Source organism: Crinia signifera, chromosome 5 (assembly GCF_055691185.1).
Source record: "Crinia signifera chromosome 5, ASM5569118v1, whole genome shotgun sequence".
Lineage (NCBI taxonomy): Eukaryota > Metazoa > Chordata > Amphibia > Anura > Myobatrachidae > Crinia > Crinia signifera.
This window is the reverse complement of record NC_139221.1, coordinates 298,732,645-298,745,264: the sequence shown is the minus strand read 5'-3', so window position 1 is coordinate 298,745,264 and position 12,620 is coordinate 298,732,645.

Genomic DNA, 12,620 nt, shown 5'->3' with positions numbered 1-12,620 from the left:
TGTATATTGTTAGAGGCAGAAGGGAGCTTGTATTAGGCGGAGATGCAGGACCTGATATGCCACATGAAGTAGTCTGGGGTTGCTCCAAGGTAGGTAGCTCTTAGTTCAGATATACCAAGTAAGGAGCCATTATTATGTGGCTCTCTGCTGGTTAATTGTAGACCCAATTTAGGGTAACGGTGGTATGGGGTGCAGTGCCCCTGGACTGTTTGGGCTGGGTGGCTTTAGTGCGGCATGCCCTAACATTCTATAAACACTTTTCCCTCACTAACACTATCTTTCTCTTATTTTAATTGCATTCCATTTTTTATTTTATCTCGCTCTCTCTTTATATATATAGCTTCGGCTTCCTATCACTAATTATTAACACTATAGTATCTCACTGGCGTGCCGCACTGGGCTTCCTAGCTTAGGATAGTTTTTGGGGTGCCACACCCTGCACCTAGATATAGCGCTAGGGACCCCCAATATACAGAGAAGCCTTGACGCGGCTTGGGGGCATAGCATACACCTGCACAGGTATATGTAACCAATATCTCTGAATTCTATTATCATGTAGTGTTCAAGATTGGTTACTAATACCATTCGCTGTGCTGGGGGAACCAATGTCTTGTTACTTACTCAGTATTAACCCCTCCCTTACATGCACCTGAATAGTATTACTGAACTAATTTGAGCATCTACCACTATCTGTATGTACACAATAACAAGACACAAGGTAGTTATACTGCATCAGCAAGGTCTCTCCCAGCAAAGATTTCAAAGCAGACTGGGGTTTCAAGTTCTTTTGAAGAAGCACAAGGAAACAGGCAACTTAGAGCATCAAATGAAACACACATCATTCTTATTTCCCTTCGAAATCAGAAAATGTCCAGCATAGAACTGGCAGAAACCAGTGGGACCCAGGTATACCCATCTACTGTTTGGAGAAGTCTGTCCAATGAAGTGGTCTTCATTGAAGGATTGTGGCCAAAAAGTCAAAAACATAAGAACTGGGCTGCAGAAAAATGGCAGCAGGTGTTCTGGGCTGATGATTTTAAAATGTGGAAATATTTGGCTGTAACAGAAAGCAGATTGATTGTTGAAGTTCTAGTTACAGTAATGAGTGTCTGCAGGTAGCTGTGAAGCATGGTGGAGGGTTCTTGTAAGTTTGGAGATGCATTTAAGCAAATGGAGTTGGGGATCTGGTCAGGGATATTGGTGTCCTTAATGCTGAGAAATACAGGCAGGTACATCGTCGAGTCTGTCTGGAATTACATGAAGAGCCTTTATCCACAAAAGATCTGTGGTTAGTTCTCCAGGTTGTTTGGAACAACCTCCCGGACAAGTTACTTCAAAAACCTATGTGCAAACACAAAGCCCAGAAACCCACCTCCACTTGGCAAGTGGCTTCAATTATAACAATAGCACTGGTATACAATACAATTACTAGAGCTGTCACCATATCATGCGATTTAAGGAATAGAGCAAAGCTACTGCACATGACGAATGGTAGCAGCTTCTTCTACAAGGTTTGCTGTGTGTGGATCTGAGCCCTCAATCAATGCTCTGGACCAGAGAGTAGCTACCAGGAAGAAGAGACTGGAGCCTTATTAGGTGGGAAAATGTGTGCTTAGAAAGTGTAGCACTGGTGCAGTGTGCATCCTGTTATATTTGTGTGCTTGTTTATTTTATTTTTTATCAGATTTGTATTTTTATGACCTATTTATTGACCTATTTATATTATTTAAATGTTTGATACAGCCTTTACTATAGAGTAGACCATCTATAAGTGTTAAATATTAATACTGTATTCCATACACTATCCAGTTTTTACATGAGCAATGACAAGGGTTGTTACTAGTTTCGTCTACCACTTCCCCAGTAGGAGATTGTAGAAAATATTTGGAAACCCCCCCTAGAAATCCTGCGTGTCCTACCGCAAGTGTATCTAGACGAATTGATGTTTTGAAGGTAAAAGGTGGTCACACCCAACATTGATTTCATTTACATTTCTCTTCTGTTCATTCACTTTGCATTTTATTAAACCCTTGATTGGTAGGTTTTGCTGGGACAGGACAAAACTACCAGGGCAGGTTTGTCCTGTCCCAGCAAAACCCACCACAGGATGCAGAAAGTTCCCCCCCCCCCCCCCCCCCCCCCCGCCACCCTCACCTCCGCTCTGGCATTTGTACGCCGGAGCTTCCCTGCCGCCGCTCGCTGCCCCGGCCGCCAGTCATAGTCATCAGTCACGTAGGTGGCAGGCTTGGGGATGTTTGCGGGGATGTTTGCAGCGGCTCGGGAGGTCACTGCAGTGCACAGACGGGTAAACGGATGTGGTTCGTTTTATCGAATGACATTAGGTCGAGTGTCATTTGGTCGACCCCACTAGGTCGAATGTGTAAAAAGGTCGACATGGGTTTATGTCGAACTTCCGACTATGTCGACTGCCATTAGGTCGAATGGGGTTAGGTCGAATTGCTCTTTTTGGGGTTTTTTTGGGCGAAATGTCAACAGTGTCGACATGGACACTGTTGACATAGTGAATCGGACCCTCGCATCGCTCGCTTCGCTCGCGATGCTTCGGGCACGGTGGCTCGCTTCGCTCGCCACAGCTTTAATAAACTCCTCCACGCCCTAGTGGATGGTAGGGCATGAACCACCGCCTGTCGGCACATGTCGGCACCAAAAAAAAACCAAAAAGAGCAATTCGACCTAACCCCAGTCGACCTAATGGCAGTCGACATAGTCGGAAGTTCGACATAAACCCATGTCGACCTTTTTACACATTCGACCTAGTGGGGTCGACCAAATGACATTCGACCTAATATCATTCGATAAAACGACCGTATCCCGGGTAAACAACTGAATCACCACACGCTGAGGCGGTGATCCGTAACAATGAGGAAAATACTCAGAGCCCCTAATTAGCTTTCAGATATCATGCTAAAGAATGGTAGATGAATAGTTGCTAAGGGCAACCTCTAAACTGGCCTCTTTAGAAGGTTTGGTACAGAACATCTCCCATATAGTAGGAAGCTTTAACATACTGTATACTCCAACTAGGCAGGATCATGCAGCTCAGGGTGTTTGTTTAAAGAAGGCACTGGCAGGGTAATGTCCATCATGCTGTGAAGGTGGGGACCATGTTAGTTTAAAAGAAGATGGCTACGCCCTCTGACTGGAGCTGGTGGGAAATCCACCAGCACCGCCACGTACACAGAACGCAGAAGCTGGTGGGGAGACAGAGTGCCAGCATCAGTGGGGCCACGGATCCCCAGCACACCAGGAAGAGGATCTGACAGCACCTGGATAGTAAGTGTCAGGGTCTGTGACTGCATGGCAGCATGGCATCCAGTTTTGGGGATCACCTTGCCTTCCTTGCCATTTGCCTACTGTGAAGTCATAAACATATTTTTGCCAACAGCGAAATCTAATGTTGGTCACTGACAGAACTGACACAACTGTTTATCCTGCAACTCTTCCATTATATCAGCTTCGCTAAGTCCCACACTGAGATCCATACCTCCCAACTTTGGAAGTTTAGAAGGCGGGACGATGCTGCTGCTCGCCGGAGGCGCGGCGAAATTTTCGGGGGGTGCGTGGCCTAATTGGGGGCGTGGCCTATGCTCGCGGCTCTTCCGCGAGGCCACGCCCCCATTTTGCCGCTATGGGGGCATGACCCAGAGGCTCTGTGAGCCTCTAGCCATGCCCCCAGCCCCCTGGCTGCGGGAATAGACACTGTGCGCATGCGCACAGCGTTTATTCCCCGCTGTTTAGCAGCTGACAGGGGGGACTCCCACTGCCGCCCCACACCGCGGGACACTGCCGCCCGCGGGTGGGACATCGGGACAGGCCCTGACAATCGGGACTATCCCGATAAAATCGGGACTGTTGGGAGGTATGTGTTCCCCTGTGGAAACAGTGTGGTAGATACTGTGTTTCAGCAGCGCCAATCTTTACTCGTGAAATTGATAGCTTTATTTTTTTTTTATTTTTTATTTTACTTATTTTTATTGCATTGAGGCATCACTGGAAGTGATAGCTCTCTTATAGGTCTGTACAGAGCTCAAGTCAAAAGGGAAAGTTGGAAGGGCACTTGTGTTCACGGGAGAGAGACCCCGGGTATAACAAGCAGCTCCCGGAATGCTGTCCATTCCCCTACAGCAGGGATGGCCGGACTTTTGTAACCCGACATTTCCCCATGTGCAAAAAATATTCCCTTCCTAGTGCAATACGCCCCTTACACATTATTGCAACACAGAATAGGCCAAAATTCACATTAGGATACACGATATTGGACAAAATTCACATTAGGACACAGGGACTGAGCCAAAATTCACATCCTGACACAGGGAATGAGCCAAAATTCACATCCTGACACAGGGACTGAGCCAAAATTCACAATCTGACACGTATAATGTGTCGAAATGTTCCCGTATGTATGTATTATACATAATGTAAAAAGCGATAGGGGCTGAGCATATCAGACAAACTACCATAGAAGCAAACTGTGCCCACCAACCTTTCACTGAGGGTCACATATGCTGTGCCCAACCTATCCGCTACTAAGTGACGTGCGGTGAGGTCATTGCCTGGGGAGGCAATAACCTCACCGCACGTCACTGCAGTGCCTGTGTGGTATACAGCACCAGTGTGATATACATCACCTGTGTGTATACAGTCAGGGCCAGTGTCAGCCCTGTCAGCGCCCCAGGCACCCCCCCGCTCGTGCGCCTCCCTCTCCCCTCCGCTCACCCACTCGGAGGGGGGAGGGAGGGTGCGGGCGCTCCCCGCAGGTTGCCGTGGATTGTCTGTCCAGCACATGGGGGATGGGGGCAGCGGGCGCCTGCAGCGGAGATTGCCGCTCTGACTGTCCAGCACGGGGCTCCAGGGGGTGTGGGTGCGAGCGCGGGGGACAGCAGGTTTAACACTGATGCCGGCAGAGAGGGGTGCGGACGCTCCCCGCAGGTTACCTCTCTGCGACATCACAGAGTGGGGATCAGCGGGTGGCTGCGTGGATTGCCGCCGGTACATGCGCTCCCTCCCCTCCCACCACCTGGCGGACTCACCTGTCCTCGGCGGTGGCGGCGGCCAGTCCTTTCGGCGGTGAGACGGGTGAGTGACATCTGCTTTCTCCCTGCAGGTGCCGAACTCCCCGCTGCCCGCGCTGCTGCATCCCTCCAGGGCCCTGCATGTATGTGATTGGACAGCGGATCCAGCACTGGATCTGCTGGCCCAATCACATCTGGGGGCGTGCGTTTATACTGGTGCCGCTGTCATTGCGGCATCAGTATAAGTGCCGCTTCCCCATTCATTTTCAATGGGCTTTTACAGCCCATTGCTGCACCCTGCCCTCCCCTACCCGCCCCCCGCTGCCCGGAGTTTTAATGTTAACAGCGGGAGGCACCTCTCCCGCTGCCTCCCACCCTCACATGCAGCAGTGCAAGAAGGTGGGAGGCAGGGGGAGAGGTAGAAATGATGAAAATAATAAAAGAAGATATATAAATATCTCCTTTTTATTATTTTCATCATTATGACAGGGGAGGCTCTGCCTCCCCTGCCTCCCCTGACTGCACGTGCCTGCTGCTACCTAACCTTGGCCCTTATTCTGGTTGGTGCGGTCAGAGCCGCACACGGGGCTCCGACCGCACAAACCAAGGGCCGCCCACCGGACGGATCGCCACGGCCGTCCGTACACGGACGGCTGGCGATCCGCACAAAAATGGTGGAGGCTACGCCTCCACCATGGTGGGAGCTGCCCCCTGCCTTCGATGGTCGACGACCATCGAAGGCAGGCCCGCACGCCGCGGCAGCTCCCGCAAGCTCAGACCACACGGACAATCGTCCGTGTGGGAGCTTGTAAGGGGGCTGAAAGCTGACATCCGGCGACGTCAGCTTTCCGCCCCCATGTCATGGTAATGAGGGCGTCATGCCCTCATTACCATGCATACGCCCCGCGTTTTCATGGGAACGCCCATGAAACGCGGGGCGTACACATAGGGAAATGAGGGGCTGAAGCCCCTCACGCCCCTATACGCCCCCTTTGCGGCGGACGAAATCCGTCTGCGGCGAAGGGGGCTGCACATGCGCAGAATGACCTCTGCGCATGTGCAGACAAAAAACATCGGCGGTACGGCCGCACGCGGGCCGTACCGCACGATTCTGAATAAGGGCCCTTCTGCTGACAAAAATAAAACTGCTATGTACCCATTCCCTGGGGCAGTGCACCACCCCACAATAAATAAATAAAAAAACAGTAGTGTTACCTTCTTTGACTTTTTATAAAAAATATGGGGGCCATAAAACAGCATCCCATTCAGCTGGGATAAAGAGACCTTGTTCCTCCCCCCTCCCTCCTTCATGCTAAGCAGAAAAAAAAACAACTTTAAAAAAACTTAGGTTCTACCTGCTGCCGCTCTGCCTTCATCCGTTGCTGCCGCTCTGACTTCCAGTCCCTGCCACTCTGACCTCGCTCCTGCGCTGCAGAGCTATCACGTTCCTGCACTGCGCGGGTGTGTGGTGACATCACCCGTTCACCCGCGCAATGCACTACTGGGAAATCAGAAGTAACGGGGGCTTTACATTTTAGAAAACAATCGCGATCTACCGGCGGAATGTCCGCAATCGACCGGTAGATCAAGATTGACCATTTGGCCACCTCTGCCCTACAGTGACAGGAAAACTGAAGCATTGACTTGCAAAGTCAACATTCCCATGAAGCCGCTTTTGCAAAGGTCACGACTCACGTCTCCTTTTCAGGAGCCAAACTTACATGATGTTGGGAGGATTTTGCACCCCCTGCCACTGGAATAATGACCGTTCCCACAGGTGTAAAGGTGCCACATGAGGAACATTTTACACCTTCATGCAGCATTGTTAAATTATCAATTTGACTATCAATTCCCAGCCACCACACAAAGAGAATGACCAAGTTCTACATTTTAACAGCTCCCAGGCGGCCTTCATGCTATTTATGCAATATTTTACCTTGGAATTGGTGGCATTACCCCCATACTCTCATGATGAAGGTTCCTGATCAGAGTTAAAGAGGGGAATGACCTTACCCTGGTCCATCAGTATATTCATATTACCGGAACAATAACATTCGAGATTATCTCTCTCCAGAAGTGACAAAACCCAAGGATACTTCCAAAACACACACAGAATGAAACCAACTTGGCAACAGTTGCGTTAACAGAACTTCAACTGTTAGGGCCAAATTGTGTTCTGCTTCTCCGGAGTAAAGTACATTCTGGACATTGTAAAGCTCACAAGGAAAACCCTTTTCCAAATGAGGTCCTTACTGTTGAGCCACAGGTAATTTTCATTTGGCTGCTCTAAAATTCTCCCAGATTTCTGATCCATCTGCATTCACTTGAAATGCGTTATTGTGAAATATAGATGCAATTACAATGTAAGGTCTCACGAGCAGGGCCCTCTTACCTCATGTGCTTTTCCTTCTCTTACTTAAACAATCTTTGATAGCACCAAATCCGTCAGTTTTCTGCCATCCTGATACTTATGTCAGTGTCCTCTGCTGATTCAGCTATTGTCATGTACCCTGTACTTGTACTCTATTGTCTTCAAATAAGAGTAGCTGTTTCCTGTTTTGCTTATTGGTTTATGCACTCTGTAATTGGGTGCTTGTAGCCCCACTTAGATAAAGTAAATTATAATAATAATCGCAATAATTTATATTCCAAATTAAGAAAGCTCCAACTATGCTGCATCTGTATTAGCAAGGACAGCAACACAAGACTTCTAAAATGGTTATCAAGCAAACTGACCTGAAAAAAAGTGTAATACTTTAAAGTGACTACAAGATGACACTGTGAGCCACCATTCGCTAATGAAAGCTGTTTGTGGATCTTGGAATTTCTATTAGTGTCTGTTTGGGACTATAAATACTGATGATTCTGAGGTTACTGAAGATTAATCTATAGAATATTTGACAGCATACTTTCTGTTGGACAATTTAAAAAGTAAAGAATATTACAGAACATTGATCTTCAAAAAGTTGTATATTTACTATCACCTGGCTTTATGACAATGACATTAAATATTAGAGTTATAAGATCTTTATAAACTTTAAACGTATTGGGACCCTCCAACAATGGGCTGCGGCTGGCATTTGTGCGGCACATGCTCATTACAGGGTGTTTGGACACTAACGAGGGCGTGCCAATTGGGGGCATGCTACTCTCTTCTGTACAGGCATGTTAAGTGTGTGGAGGGGGGGGGGTTGGATAAATAGAGAACATGGAAGCTGTGCTATGTGTAGTCATTTGGGACTAAGGTACGTTATCAATGCCAGCTGCAATCACCAGCAAAAAAAGTGATATGGATTGTTTGAGTGACATGTGCCCCAAACTGGCATCTTTCCCAGGGCCCTATGAGGTTCTGAGCATATCTCCTGGGAAAATAGAGATGGCAACATTTTCTGGTGTTTTCTGTAATGCGCATGGTCATGTCTCCATGTCTGCCATTTTCCCGGAGATTTATTTTTCACAAGGTAAGTATAATGCAGGTGTGGGCAAAAAGCGGCCTTCCAGCTGTTGATGAACTACACATCCCAGCATGCCTTGCCTTAGTTTTGTTATTTAGCCATGCTGAAACTGATGCAAGGCATGCTGTTATGTGTAGTTCATCAACAGCTGGAAGTTTGCTTATTGCCAACCCCTGGTATAATGAAAGGTATAATGCACCACTGTATATCCTGCACAAGTATCATGCTGGGCTTGAACTGCAGCCATAAGGGTCCAGACATAATGGGTGTGGTCACCGCAGCATACAGGCAATGCTAATCATCAGCGTTGCCCTGTAGTTTACAGTGAATCCTAAAAGTAAAAAGAATTAAATATTTTACTTTGGCTCCTCAGCATGCTATAACCAAAGGACTTTGGTAAGAAACCTGTACAGACTTTTAGGAGATCTATCAAGACCACAAGAAAACAGTTTGTTGCTGCGCCAGCACACATTTGATAATGTTCTGTTCATCTACCCCCAAAAAGTAACACACTCTGCTACTGGGCAATCACCTGTCACATGGTTTTTACATGGTCTGTGCACAAATCAAAACAAGATTCTGTAGAGCTGCAGAAGTGTGTTTTTACTATATGCAGTCATGCTGAATAATGACTGCAGAGGCGATTCCTGTTTAAGTCAGCGTCGCCTACTTTGTGGCTTCCCTCTCCGGGGCATTTTCACTGTATTGTTTTAAATTGCTGGATTTTTTTTAATAGGAAAAGGTGGATTAATTGCTTAAGGAAAAAAATGCACACACCATGAATCTTATAATATTTTTAACAAAAAGCAACTATTCTCCATTATAAGTCAGAAATACCCAATAACTGAATTATCTGCTCACTCAGGGGTAGTAGATTTATTATACGCGGTGAAGTGATAAAGTGTCTGTTTTTTATCACCGGCCAATCAGCTCCTACCTGTCATTTTTCAAACCAAGCCTTTAACTTCACAGTTAAGAGCTGATTGGCCAGTGATAAAAACTTCATCACTTCACCGAGCTTAATAAATCTGCACCTCAGACTTTTGCAGTCCTTCTGCTCAGTGCCTGCCTCTTTACTTACAACTGAATCATAGTTTGCTGCCCTGGCTCAGAGATAAGGCAGCCACAAGTTTCATGAAGCTTGGTTAATACCTCCTGGGTTTTTATCTAATATTCACTCAATAACCAATTATAACACAGTAACATGAATACTTACATAACAGAAAAGGATCAGTTACCGAAGGTGGGCGCTGCATAGGATTTAGCATACACAGCAAAAGAGCGCCACCTGCTGTCTGAAGAGCTCATTGCTTTTTGAAATATTGAACTAAAGTGCAGAGTAGTGATTAATTTACATTGATCTTGTAACAACCTGATTGCTAAATTAATATGTCATAAATTGTGTGTCTATTTATCAATATTTGTGGGATATCACCCTATGAATGCCCTGTTTAAGGGAGTACTTGCAAATATTAAGTATCTCCCCAATTGCACATACATACAATCTCCCACTTTTGATCTCATACAATTCTATGGAGGGTTTTTTATTGCCAAACGTATCAGCATTTGGAGCTTGGCTCCTAACTAACAGGTATATGAATATGTAATGTACATATCAAATGCGTGCATAAAAGCAAAGGAACGGTGTATGAAGGTTAAGTGTCTGGTTCTGGAATATGATACGCTTGCCTGAAGAGGTGAGTTTTCAGGGAACGCTTGTAGGTTTGATGGTTTATAATGACTTATATCTATTGGAGGTGTTATTTATTTATCTATCGCAGTCTTTAAAATGACAAAATGGGCAACACTACTGATTCTCTTTTGAAGGTTTGAAACATCTTTGTACAACTTTCCACTTGATCTCTCTACGAGTGGACGATTTATCGCATCTGAGGATACGGATGTGCTGTGATAACATCGGCCCAACTTGCAATGCGATAGTTGCATACATCACACAGAAGTATCAATTAGAAATGATCACATACGGGGACAGAGCTTGTGATAAAGCACTATCAGGGTTCTTATCACAAAAAATACTTTGATGCTTTACTGCACATGCTCCGCCGCTGTTTACATCGCCTCCACCACCGGCAGCCCCTCCCCCTGAGCATCTTTCTCCTGTACTTTGCCGGTGCTGTAAATTGAGCTGCCGAAAGCTGTGCCAAAGCCCCCAATTCTGGCGTTATTATCACAGGGCTCAATGCAATTTCTTTTTTTAACATTTTCTTTTTGGTACATTTTGCCAGATCATGTTTCCCTTTAGAAGTATGAAAATGTGATCTGGTTACTAAGAAACAATGGGGGTTATTCTGGTTCATTTGGTCCCTCGTGCATTCGCACGGAGGACCGATGTTGTGCGTCTGTGCAGGTGCATTTCTGCGCATGTGCAGACGCAAGGCGCGTGCATCCACGGCGAGCGGGGGCGGAGAAGGGCAGGGGGCTCTGGGCCCCATCACCATATGGGCACGCCCAGCGTTTCATGGGCGTTCTCATGAGAACGCTGGGCGTTCTCATGGTAATGAGGTTGTGACGCGGGTGCGGGGGGGCAGGCAGCTGACATCACCTGATGTCAGCTGTCCGCCCATTTCCATCCCAGCGTGCATGTATATGTAAGTGACTTGAAAGTCACTTTTATATGCGTGCACCTTCCACATCTTTCATGGTCGGCGACCATTGAAAGACGTGGGTGTTCCCCGCAGCATACGAATGGATGTTTATGTTAATCATCCATTCGCAGCCTGTGCGTGGGGACACACGCTGTGAGGGGGAGGCGCTGGGGTCCAGGCATTCGCCGTGCGGGGTTTGTTGGACTTGCAAGGCTGTGAATTCACAGCCTTGCAAGTCAACCAGAATAAGGGCCAATGTGTATTCTTTGGAGTGTATAGAGTTTGGAGTAGTTTTTCACAAAAGCCCTTTGGGAATAAATTAATGTGAAAAGGGCATAAAAAATAATGTGAGCATTTTATGCTTCATACATCCAGGGCCGGTGCAAGGCATCTCTGCACCCCAGGCAGAGATACAGTTTTTGGGGGTGCTATCCAGCTACAGGGGGATTGCTATCCACCCCCGCTCCATGCTCCACGGGGGGGGGGGGGTTGCTACTACTTGCGTACGCTCCATGATCAGCAGGGGGAAGTGTGTCTGGGAGGGCGCTGTACTGCTCTACCGGGGGGGGGGGGGGGCTGCGGGGGGGCGGGGGGGGTGCGGGTGCTAACCACAGCCACCGCTGTACTGCTCTACCGGGTGGAAGTGTGCTATTTGTGGCTGGGGGCGGGGTGCTGGTAGTGTGATGGAGACCTTACTTTTCCCTCAAGATAGTGCCCCAGGCCAGCCGCGATGATTAATGGGCAGGCGGCTGCTTTGCAACCCGGTACCACCCTCCAGTGGCCAGTGCCCATAGGCAAATGCCTAAAGCTGCATAGTGGTGGCGCGGCGCCAGCCCTGGATATATCTGCCCCTGGGAGAGAAAGATTAGAAGGGTAATATTGGAGGCAGAAGGATGAGTTCAAAATAATGGTTCTTTATTTCATTATAAAATGCATGTGGAATAAATAGCACCCGCTCTGCTAAAGCAATAGCTGTGTAAATAGAATACATTATCTCCCCCTCTATATCCATTTCATTGTCAAAGGCACTCAGCATGGTTCCTATGTGTACCATATGTACAGTATGTTGCACAACATATGTTATATACTGTAGCAGCAAATAGCTTCGGGTGAGAGGCAGCTTGATTCAGCTGGCAGTGATTGACAGACTTCCTTCTGCTCCCACGTCCTCTGTATCCTCCCATCGCAATGTCTGTTAGATACATATCTGAATACTACAAGCATCCGATGGAAAGGAGAGGAAGAGAAAAAAATATAACCTGCTATATATTAATTAACCTTCCAGAGTGTTAATAAGGCTGCGCTGCTCATGGGGGAGATTCTCTAAACTAAAAATGCAGTAAAAACCCCGTTATCTGGGTTTTTACCGCATTTCGGGATGCTCTAAGCATCCCCCGCCGGGTTATCACGACGGGGGGGGGGGGGGCATCGCCAGAAAAATCTGGGGAGCCGCATAGAAGCCTATGGGCTTCTACCGCGACCCACCGCTACCCCGCACCGACCTACCGCCTCCCCGCATCGACCCC